Source organism: Epinephelus fuscoguttatus, linkage group LG16, assembly GCF_011397635.1.
Source record: "Epinephelus fuscoguttatus linkage group LG16, E.fuscoguttatus.final_Chr_v1".
Classification (NCBI taxonomy): Eukaryota; Metazoa; Chordata; class Actinopteri; order Perciformes; family Serranidae; genus Epinephelus; species Epinephelus fuscoguttatus.
This window is the reverse complement of record NC_064767.1, coordinates 26,027,068-26,039,845: the sequence shown is the minus strand read 5'-3', so window position 1 is coordinate 26,039,845 and position 12,778 is coordinate 26,027,068. Positions and strand designations below refer to the sequence as shown.

At 39.7% G+C, this 12,778-nt stretch overlaps 1 protein-coding gene across 1 annotated transcript in view; it reads right to left on the bottom strand.

Annotated features, from left to right (window-relative positions):
• Positions 1-5,936, bottom strand: part of micu1 (mitochondrial calcium uptake 1) — a 37,791-nt gene extending 31,855 nt beyond the window's left edge. The window contains exon 1 of the mRNA XM_049599588.1: positions 5,783-5,936. The gene's annotated coding sequence lies outside the window, so the exon portion shown is untranslated. The remainder of the gene's footprint in view (positions 1-5,782) is intronic.
• Between the last annotated feature and the right edge of the window lie 6,842 nt (positions 5,937-12,778).

Here is a 12,778-nt window from a genome sequence, read left to right as displayed (position 1 = left end):
CTGAGGCCTGAAGCTACCACTTGTCAATATCCTATTAACAATTCAGACACCGATTGTCTAACTGATTCAGGAGATAGACAGAAGAAGACATGGCGAATGCTAACTGGAGTGTCGGCAGCCCATGACAATTGGGACTGAGGGGAAGAGCGAGCATGTATACACATCATTTCAATGGAGACTGATGCTAAAAGACCAGTGCCAAAGATATTAATGACATCAGCAAACAATAACTCTATCCAGTGCAACAATCTGAATGAAAGTCAGTGGTACAAAAACATTTTTAGAGATTTGTTCCAGTTTATCTAACATTATTGGACCGTCTTACACCACAGGAATTATGTGTGAATTCTAAAAATGGCCTTTACACACTTGTACTGTGGCACTGAACATGCTTATTTGTTTAAATGGATACACTCTAAATTTGGCATGATGTCTAGCTCTTGCTTCTACGTGGACTGAATACACTTAATGAAACTTACTCTCACTTTGGACGTAAGCCACTGTCAAATAAGTGTAATATAAAGTACCAAACAACATGAACAACTTTCCATATCTGTAAAGAACAAAATGAAAATGATGAGAATTGGGGCAATCATGTCTGCATCATTGAATTTCTTGATGCCCTTATCAGATCTGCTTGGAAAGTTTTCATCCCCCTTGGTGTTTTTCCTATTTTGTTGCATTACAATCTGTAATTTTAATGGCTTTTTATTTGGATTTTTTTGTAATGGACCCACACAAAATAGTACAGAATTGGTGAAGTGAAATAAAAAATGTGTTAAAAAAACAAAAGTTACTGAATATGATGCGTCCCTTTGCTATGAAGCCCCTAAATAAGACGTGATGCTACCAATTACCTTCAAAAGTCAAATCATTTCTTAAATAAAGTCCATCTGTGTGCAGTTTAAGTGTCACATGATCTTGGTATACACATGTTCTGAAAGGCCCGACAGTCTGCAACACCACTAAGCAATGGGTACCACATAGCAAGTGGCACCATTAAGACTGAGAAGCTCTCCAAACAAGCAAGCGGAAAAAGATCTGGAGAAGCAGAGATCAGGGTTGTGCTCTAAAGAAATATCTGAACTCTGAACATCCCACTGAGCACCATTAAATCCATTATTACAGAACTGAAAAATATGACACCACAACAAACCTGCCAAGAGAGGGCCGCCCACCCAAACTCATGGACCAGGCAAGAAGGGCATTAATCAGAGAGACAACCCTGACCGGGAAAGCTCCACAGCGGAGTTTCTGTCTATAGGACCACTTTGGGCCATTAAGCTGGGCTTTGTGGAAGAGTGGCCAGAAAAATCCATTGCTCAAACACAGAATAATAACATATTTGGAGTTCACCAAAAGGCATGTGGGAGACTCCCCAAACATATGGAAGAAGATACTCTGGTCATTTACGACAAAAATTTAACTTTCTGGCCACTCTTCTGTAAAGCCCATCTTGGCTGACTGTACGTCTCAAAGTGGTCCTATAGACAGATAGCTTACTCTCCTCTGTGGAACTTTCCAGCTCGTTCAAGGTTATCTTTGGACTCTATGTTGTCTCTCCTCTCATGATCTGTAAGTTTTGGTGGGCAGTGCTCAGTGTGTTCAAAGATTTAGATATTTTTTGGAACCCAACCCTGATCTGTACTTCTCCAGAACTTTATCCCTAACCTCTTTGGAAAGCACCTTCATCTTCATGCTGTCACTTGCTTGGTGGTAAACCTTTCTTAGTAGTCCTGCAGACTCTAGGGCCTTTCACAACAGGTCTAAATATACTGAGATCACGTGGCACTTTCATTGCACACAGGTGGATTGTATTCAACAAATCATGTGCCTTCTGAAGGAAATTGGTGGCACCAGGTCGTATTTTGTTGCATCGTAGCAAAGGGGTGAATACATGCATGCAGAGCTTTTTGATTTGTTGCTTTTCACAATTTTTTTAAAAGAACTTTTTACTTTTCATTACACATTTGTGTTGGCACAAAAAAAAGATCAAATATAAATCGACTTAAATTACAGGTTGTACTGCAACAAAATAGTAAAAATGGTTTTATATTCGACTGGAAAGAGTTTTTTCCTACATATAAATACAGCCTAAATATACAGGAAGCAGAGTGACAAACAAACAAAATTACAGATTGTTTTTCTTCGTCTGTTTGACTCTGGGCTGCCAGCTGAGGACCGCCCATTTGGCTAGCATAATTCATGTCTTCCTGGGTCTTTGAAATATGTCAACTGTGCTGAAAATAATCATTTTCAAAGTGAGAGTTACCCACGATCTGTGAAATCCCCAATTGGGGGGGGGGGGGCTGGAGCTTGTACAGAAAATAGATTTTTTACAGCTGAGACACGCCAATGCTCTCTTTCTTCTCATCAGCCTGTGTGAACTTTTTTGGCCAGGAAGGGGACACTGGGAATGTTAAAGCCATCTGAAAAGCAGTGAGCCACACTACAGCTACAACTCCCTTATCTGTCTATCCATGTCCGCAGAGTACTAAAAAGGACCTTGTTACTGCAATATGGAAACCCTCTACCGTGACTCACTACCTTTGGTGGAGACATCTCATTTGCACATCTAGTGTTTAGGGCTGGGCAATATGGAGAAAACCTAATATCACAACATTTTTTATACCTAGTCTCATATCACAATTAGGGATGTTGCTAACTTGACTTGACTTATCGCCCTAAAGTTTAAACAAAAGTTTAAACTTAGACTGGTCGACTTGTCTAATTGTAAGAAAACACAAAGAAAGCAGTTAAAATCGAGCACAATTCAATCCATCAGGAGTAAAAAATTGTCCAAATAAATATTGTGATAGCCATTAATCACGTACATCCCTAATCAGGATATGGATACGATATCGATTATACCCCTACTTGCATTCGAAAACTTTTTAAATGCTGCAATGGCCAATGGCTTAAGAAGGACTAGGAACTAGTATCTTATACTATTACAACAACAGAGAGCAAGCAATAATGAGGCACAGATGTAAGTGTATTGGAGCTCTTGACTACTGAGGTTTTAGCAAGATGAACAGTGTACTACATAGTACAGAACATTTTGCCAAAGCTGAGCTGCTGACAAAATGGTAATGGAGTGAAAAATACCACCTGTGATTTTAAGGGTCATTTTGGCATGTTTGGTAAAAGCTTTCTCGAGCTGCTTGTGAGAGATGTGCCCTTCAAAACATCACCCAGTTATCATTAAGTCACTTGCATTTACGTTTCCTTGTCTTTGTTCTACATCCATAAAGCAAGGTGCTACATTATAAGTAGTAACAGCCTGACAAATTTAGAACATCATCCAACAGTTTATATCATCCCTTGTAGTTGTCAAGGTCTTTTGATCGAAATCTCTTGATAGTATTTTAGTCACTGTTATCAAGATGAATGATAATACTTGTCCAAAATTAATCAGATCGCTGAATGCTACAAAGCGCACATCATACTACTACATCAAATCCCGGCCAATTATATTTTACATCCAATGCTGCCTAGTGCCTACCCATTGGAATAAAGCATGGAAGCTTGTTCAGCATGTCTCAGGTTGTATCCTTTCACAGTGAGCCATGTGTTTAAGACATTCGTTTTCCTTATTTTAAAAGCATTCAGTCCAGTCAGTCCCACAGCACAATCCATCATCACATTCAGCCCTTTAAATCCAGTCACAAGGTACACTGGGACCTGGAACTGACCTGGGACCTGGTGAATCAATACTGCTTTTGGTCATCAACATTGTCCCCCACCTTTTGACAGTGATATGTTGAGATACCCACAAGAGAAACACAAGTATTTATGTTGTGTGAACACTGCTCTGTGCTTGGATGATCGGATCCCATAAAAACAAAGAGGGGACCGAAATGGAGAGGGCAGTGTCACCTCAACCGCCTAGGGCTCTAAAAGTGATGTTTTATGCCCTCAGTTGAAACTCGTGATGCATTTGTCTCAAACAATAGTAAACTTGGCAGTTTCAAGACGCTAAACTTTGCAGTTCCTCTGTTGTTCAGGGATGTTTTCTGCCTCCGAGCGGTAAGTATAAACAGAGAGATGGGATTATTGTCGGGAGTACCAGGAGCACAGATTAAACTGTTACTAGTTTCACAATAAACCGCTGTAAAATTCCTTACGGTTAGTATTACCGTTTCAAATTTTAATTCTCATTAAAATCGTGTTTGATTACTGTGCTTTGATAAACTCATGGTAAACACTGTCAAGCATCAACCAAAGTTAGTAACAGTCTCCCAGATGCAGGTGCAGCATGCAACGTAGGTTTGTTTTGCGGTTCCCTTGTTTACAAGTGGGCGTGTAGCAGGCAAACCCAGTGATGCTACTGGTGATCTACCAGTACTGATCTACAGTGACACAGACATTAGATCAAGCATTTCAAAGACAGGCTATCTTTGATGTTACTGCACATTTGATATGGTTTTCATATGTTTACATAAGGTGTTGGCTAAGTTATTATTTTAATGTTTATGCAAACAAAAAATGCTGCTAATTTTATTGATGGCTTTCAATATAAAGCTTGGTGAAATGATTTCAACATGTGTATCACTACTTTTAGGACACTTTCATCATATTCATCACTGATATCCATGGGTTAATTTGGTCACTATAATAGTGAAAAGACTGACTTTGCAGACTGCAAAGATCTTTAAGCTGGTCTGTGATTTGCTCCTGACTTGCAACAACTTTATTATGAGTTGATTCATTGATCTGACATAAGTACTTTTAAATTCTGAGCAATGTTTATTTATCCATTGTTTAGAATTAGACTATTACCAGGTGATTTATGAAAATGACACCATATACACTTCAAAGAGGGATAATAATAATAATCAAAGGTTGGGCCATTTTGACAGTGTGGTGACTCACAGTATAGTTAACCATTCCTCACTGCCCAACTGGAATATCGACTTATAGATACCAATGTTAAGACTGTGTGTACTGCAGGTGAATTTGTCAAAAGGGGGTTTTAGCAAACACAGAATGGTAAACCAGCATGACTATTGTGTAATGGCCTTGTAACTTATATAGGGGAGACCCCACAATTTCCAAAAACTAGGGTCCAGAGACACCCATGGGTCCACATACAATGTTAATTACATGCCTAAGTAAATAAAAGGGAGAAGTTGTCTTTCAGCAGAAATTTGCACAACACCATATGTTTTATTTTCCCGACTGTCACCTACATAACTAACCATATAGAGTTAGCACACATCTTCTCTGATGAGCACCCAAGACACAAACACTGCTTCATGGTGTGGGGTGTGGCTGATGTGGTCCCCATCAGTGAGTCGGGGTTCTTGACAACAACATTTCACAAGGCACGCAGTTACAAAAGCTAACTTGACTAGCTAACATCAACACAGGAGTCAAAACATAATGTTTATGGTAATATTAGTGTCATGCCTGACATGTCAGTGTGGAAACCCGAACCCCTAAAGTTGTCCCATGATTGACAAGGACCCCAGTGTTTTCTTTAAACCCGTAATATGACCTCCTTTACAACAGCCTGCTGTGATATAGTTCGCTACTGGTCTGTTAACGAAGATATTTCCAACGCCAGTCCTCATTTTGTATCACTTTTTACCGTTGACGTGACATATTCAGCTACGGAGTCCAGCAGGCAGATAATTGTTTCGGAGGAAAGCTAACGCTAGCTAGTTAGCATGCTAACAGTTAGCCTAAATGTCCACTGTTAGCTCAGGGAGCTGTTTATCGGTTACTCAAAGGCCTCGTTAGCGAGCTTTGTAAGCATAGAAGCAGCACAGTTACTCACGTCAGTGTTGACACAAACGCCAGTCAGTCCAAAATGATAGTGTCTTCGGCGTTTCAGGGGCCGTCTCCCCTCCCGTCTCTGCAGAGATGGAGCGCAGCGTAAACAGCAGTTCCGTGTTCACCAACAGCCGTGCAGACAGCGGGGTGGGGCCACATATACACATCCCGCCTCATGCAGCTCAGACCGGCATGTTCCCTTAAAGCACATTAATGTGTATCACTCCAACCTGTTAGCCTTCAATTATCTACAAACTGAAGTCAGCATGAAAAAGGAGAACAAATTGTGTATGTTATGATTCACATATATGTTCATATTCATCTAATTATTCATTTTGGTGGGCTAAGTTTTGAAATATCCTGTATACCAGGGCTGTATTCACCTAATTAACACTGGGGGACCATTCTTGATTAACTCTTTCTGTGACCCAAACCTCCAGGGGGGTCTGGAGGAAATTTGACCCCTAAAGTAACTTTCTAGCTATACTGACCATTTTAGAGCTTTTATATTAAAAAAAAAAAATCTTAGATCAGGGGTTCTCAGAGTTTTGATGACCAAGTGTGTCACAAGAAATAAACACACTATGACATTTTCAAGGACTTTTTTATAACATAATATACTATGATTTTTTTTATGACATACTTCACTATACTATGGCTTTAGAATTTTTTATGATACTTTTTTATGACATGCCAACACTTTACAAAAACTATAACAATAGCCAGTGATATAGCCTATGTAACACTCATATAACATTATACTTTCACATTTTTTAATATGTTTAAAGGTAATGAAAGAGAGACAGTACAGTGTTTGACACTGATTGTACCTACCCACAGCAGGCGAGCAATGGCCTCTGCTTGGGTACAGCAAACTTGGACAAACCACATCATACTTGAACCAGTAGTAATAACAATGGCAATCTTTTTAGTTTATTTATGACCTGGAGTACATTTGCCAGTGATTATTTCAGACAGCAGTGCATGGTTGCCTTTCACAGTATAGTTTTTTTTTTCCTTTTTTGTTATCAATATTGTAGGGGCCATGAATTTACTTATAAAGTGATGGCTTTTGTAATATTAGTAAGATTAATACATTTTGAGATGGTTTATATTTTGTATTGTTACATGTTTTTTTAGTTAGCTTTTAGGGATATTATCATTTATTATCATTTTGAGTCTGGTCACACTGATATGGGTGGTGTCACTCATAATCTATATGAGTATCTCATCTTCACCTGTAGTTTTTTGTTTGGTTGGAAAAAGAGGGTGAGTGGGTTGCTGTATTTTTTGTTGACCGCACTCTTCTTTGTTCACTTCTTTGATTATCTTAATAATAAGTTTGTGCACATTATAATAAGTTGACTCCTTTTCATTAATAAATCTATTTAACATATTTTGGATGTCAGCAAGTCTTTTGTTGGCATGTCTGACAAGTTAACCAGGCCCAGCCTCAGCCTTTCAGCGACTTTTTGTTTGTTCCCTGCTGTCTCTACAAATATATTGGGGAAGACATTTTGAGTATACTTGATTATTGGGGGGGGTGTGTCCCTCTTGTATTTATCATAACTACTGCCTAGCCTCATACACCTTGAGTACAGCTTTGGCAATTCTATTTCTGATTTAAAAAAACATTCATTTCAATATCATACCTGAATTGAACTGGGAGATGGGGAGTCTCTGCTGTCAGTCATGCATGCCTTGACGGAGCTCCAGTATAAAAATGTATCAAAACTAAATGAATTGCCTCCTCGCAGTGTGCCAGCTCTAATTGTTGCCTTGAATACATATTTGCTGGACTGAATGCATAATGTGAAAGGGAAAGCTAGGGGGGCTGCTGAGTCGACCGGGAATAGAAGACTGCAGGTTGCAGGGACTTGTCACATCCAATGAAAGCGGAGGTCAAATTTCTGCTTGATGTGACCGTACATCAGCGTTAATGAGGTTATGATGAATAAAGTAAAGACAGAGTACACTGCTGCGCAGAAGTGACTGTTAGGCTGAGTCCAAACATCGGCTGGTTCCTTTACAAAGTGCCAGGAATGTCTGAATAGTTTATCTCCACCTCTAGACATAAACACCATGTGATGACTTTGTCACTTACATTTTATCTTATTCACATTCACATCCCTGAACTCAAAAGCAGTTTAACAAAATTGCTTTGTGTAAAGGGCAAAACGTCTTTGATAGATCTCTGGCCTAATGGTTTTTCATTAAGTGCCATTGACAAGGAACATTTTGAGAATGCTTAGTTGCCACTGTGGAGTTGTATTCTCATCAGTCAAACACAACTTGATAGCTTGTAGCTCTTAGCTAGGTGGAATGACTGGACACACCTGTATACACAATAAATCTCAGATAACTGCTGTAATCAGACAAGTTAATGCACATTTCTACAGTTTTAAAGGCAGGGGGAGGAATGTTAAAGGCACACCTTCTTGGCTCAATGTGACTTCTCTTTTAGCATGCCGCTTCTAACTCTACATTTCTTTTAATGTCATCCCACTTTGGTAGATTAATTTAAAGTGCAGAATGTAAATACACCAATCGTGCATCACTCTGCTATAGCAGATCATCAAATTCTCATGACATTTTGTTGGGTGCGTTGCATAATGCCGGGAGATTTAATGGCTTTAGACTGATTCATGTTACACATTTGTGAAAAGTGAGCCAAATGTTTCCCCTTTGAGCATTCATGATACTTAGAAAAAATATGATATGATTTAATGCATTTGGAATTTAACACTGTCCTGACAAGTGGGACCAGAATCTAAGCATTCTGCCAATATATTGCTTAATCAATACGACTATTCTGCTGTAACAAATTGACCTGTGCTCGAATTGGTCAGGGTGCATTGACAGTTCTCTGTGACTGTTTTCTGTGAGCTCGTTTGCTTATCTATAGATGCTTCATATAGCCAATACCCAGGAGTTAGTGTTTTCAATAAGGTTTCAAGGAAGTTGAGGTAATCACTGTCTTGATAGAACAGCACTATGATACAAAATACATGCATAGCAACTAATATCTCTGGCTAACTTGCTTATTACAAATGATTAGCTATACTAATCTCATGTCTTTCCCCCACCATCTTGTGCTAAAGTTATTTTCATTACCTCCTCTCTTTCTCTCTGTCTCTCTCACTTCCTCCTTTTTTAATAAGGGAGGCTACTTGCTTTAACTGTGCCTGCAGCCCTTCAGTGCAGGGTTCATTAATGTGGGCAATTTATCACAAGAACCGCACAATATGTAATTGTCAACCACTGAGATTGTATATTGAATCTGAACAGCTTTACGACGGTAATAACCTCAGCGTGGTTTTTGTGTCCACAATGGCAGTGCATATTTTCACAATTGAAAGCCATTCGTCTCGTTCTCAAATGCCATGTCAGACTTTTATTATTCTTATAAATGTGCATAACACAACGCAAATTGGTTCTTTAAATTGTCCAAAATACACACCGACCTGAAGATTGGAAGTGATCAGCACCTCAAAGGTAGGTACACACCTAAAAGTGCTCACGATATGAACATGACACATTCAAATGTCATGCAAAATACAAAGACAAATAATCTGTCTGAGTAAGCTGGAAGAGAATAGCTGCTAAATAGTTCATGGCCAGAGTCTTTTTAGATCTGTCACCATGTCTGGGGTGTTTGGTCATGGTATAAGGTTACTGGCCTATTAGAAGTTAGGTGTCAGCTCACACTCCTTTAGTGAAACGACACATCAAGTTTCCACTCTCTGACTCCAGTGCATTTGTCTGACTTAATTCAGGTTGAAGGTTACGCATATAAGGTAACTGTTTACCCTGCAGTCTTTGTGTTGCATTGCAACGTAGCCCAAACAATAGCATCGCATGCCAGTTACATCCATCCTGCTATTGTGGCGGTGCAAAGGTGGAGCAGGAGATAAGACAGGCCTGCTGAACAGCCTGTCCTGCTCAACTGTTTTAGTACATACTGCCAGGGTTGCTACCACTGTGAATGTGTTTGGTGTAAAAGGGTGTCTCACTCTTGAGTGCTACATTACACTTGTAAATCCATAGGGGAATGCTGGTTGTCGGTGTTTCTGGGCACCTAGACAAGTCCCAGTCGAGCTGCGTTGTAGAATGAAACTATGGTGAAACTTGATCCACATGCTGCACCTCTGTATAATGGTGAGCGATGACTCAGGTAAAATCCTGCAGACAAAAGTAGGCTCCAGTTTCAGCATTCATGTTGCTGTGGGGTCTGTGAGCCATCACATGTGACAGAGTAAGCAAAAAAAGAAAGTCAGCATACACTGCCTAATTAGGCCTGTGTTTACACGATGCACACTGTCTGACTGGTGGTGTGATGAAACAGAAGTTACACACCCACACACGCTTGCTTTCGGCATTACCTTTTTCGTACACCCATGGGAGGAGATGCTGCCAAGAGACATTTCAGTCATGCACAGACATGCATGCATGCACACATGCGCACACAGGTATGCATGCACACCTCCTCTTGTTCTCTGCTCAATTCATCCATCTTTGACCTTGACATGTGGGTGCAGTTCTGCCTCACTCACATTGTTTGTTTTTTTTTTTTAACAGTTGGTAAAAAAAAAACAACAGCTGGACAGCTGTGAAAAGGGATTAGTGTCAGCCGAGATTAAATTTGAATAATATAAATGAAGATTCATTTGAATTAGTCATGCTCATATTGAATCCCTGAATTCGGAACATTAATGCATTTGAAATGTATGAAGCACGATTTGAAATGAAAATCAGTGTCTGTCTAGAACTAAGTTTGGACAGTAATTGCAAAATCCTTTTTGTTTTTTCTTGTTTTGTTCAACATTTACGGTGGGATATAGCTAATTTCATGCTTTAAATTTCATATAATAATAGTGTTAGCATTGTAATCACATGGGGATAGATATTTTGTTTGTCATGACTCATGAATCATGATAAAAACACCTATGAAAAGTGGAAAGATGAACAGATATTAAGCAGATCAGATAAATCCAATTGTGTGCTGTAATCATGTAGCTTATACTCACATTAGGATCCAACAAACTCAGACACTGAGGTTTGAAATAAGTAATTACCTTTGTATAGCTTCAGTTTATGAGCTGATTACACCGAGTTCACATTGTGAATAACAGAGAACAAACAAAGTCATGCAAACATTCAACATTCTTTGTCCCCTTACTGCAGCTTCTTTTGTTTACACTGCTGACACATAACGTACATATGCATACCGTCTTGGTATATTTACAACAGCACTACAAAGGTTTGTGTAAACTGGTGTGTGGTAGTATTTGGCACCACACAAGGATTTGCTTTGTGAATCGATGCAGCCTCGAGGCCTTGAGCAGGTCCTTGTCCATGGCTAAGAATTAACATTTAAATTGCATTGCCCACACAGCCTGATGCACTGCACCTGAAGAAGTACAGAAGGAACTGGGATGAGTTCTGGAGTAATGACATATTACTACTGCATTTCAGAAGACAAGCACAATCAACAACACAACAACCAAATCTCTATTTGTTTTGAGCCTTATTTCCTGTTTGACTATTTCGTATTTTCTAAAGCTTGAACCATTTTAAGAAGCTATACTTCATCACATGAGTTACTACAGTGAGAGCTACAAAATGTGGTTGCTCTTGTACATTAACAATTCAAGAGCTAGGCCCATTGTATGTTATCTGGTTTCACCTTCAACCAACACAGGTGTGGCAGGTGGTATTATATGACAGACTTGGACTGGTCAAAGTTTAAGGACGACATGTTAACCTACATTCCACCGAGGGGAGTCTCCTTGACATTCATTTACCTAAAAGACCCATTACCACTCCTATTACCAACATTTGCAGTGCTTGAGTGCTTCTGGAGAAAACAAAGTGCCTCATACTTGACCGCTCACCCTCATGTTCTGCCATTTGGGGACAGAAGCCCAGAAATGCATTAAAATGCTTGTACATGAGGAAGTAGCTAGTGCTGTTTAAAAGTCACTGAAGATCAGAGCAATTAGATTTGATCCTGTGGGCTGCACTTTTGGGACATAGTCGCAAGAGTGACTGAAGGACAAGCTAATATTAGACACAGTTATAGAGGAGTAGATGGTGTGGCTAGTGACAGCGAGTCTGCCAAGATATAGCCTAACACAGAGACATTCAGACAAGTTATATTGTGTCTGTCGTTTTCAAGATTGCTGGGAATCTTTGAAGTGCCAGTCAGCTCTGTACGTGCCAAGTTTTGTTGTTGTGTTGGTTCAGTGAGTGGGTATATACATACAGCTACCAACAGGCAGAGGTGTCGATGTCAGGGGGAGGCAGGGGATACTTCCTCCCGAACATTTAGAACGTGTGCAGAAATGTCTGGGAAGGGGGGACCAGACCCTCAGAAAAATGTGCTGGGCTTTAAAGCCAATTTTCATAGTGCCCAAACAATGGAGTTATAACTTTCTAGTCTATCACGTGATGGACCCAAAAAGACTTTTCCCCATAGATACTTATAGTGGGAAAAATATGATTGTGAATCAGAAGATACTTTTTTGAGCATCAAAACACCCACGTAATGACTCATTCCACTATTTCATCCTTTCAGTCCGATACCATTTGAAAAGTCTAGGAGAGCTGCAAGATTGAATAATTTCATTCCCATTCAAACTGGCAGAGTACTAAACCAGAAGTAGCCAGCTCGGCCAGTGGAAGTCTCTAGTTTGCCTGCTGTATGGGCCCAATCATGCAGAGGCAGCGGCAATCATCCAGGTAATTTTATACTGCAAAAATAGAGTTTTCTTGACTTCATGCGCCACTGAGCAACTTTCAAAGGAATGAACAGGGTCCTGCCTTCAATGCTGAATCCAGGTCTCTTAACACAGCCATGCAGGAGACCCCCAAATCTCCCCTTTTCAAGTGTACCCCCACTGTTGAAACAAAACCTACGCCCTTGCCAACAGATATGGACACAGTCTCCTATAACGTACAATAATACCCATTAAATTACTTTAAATACGCAATAACAAAA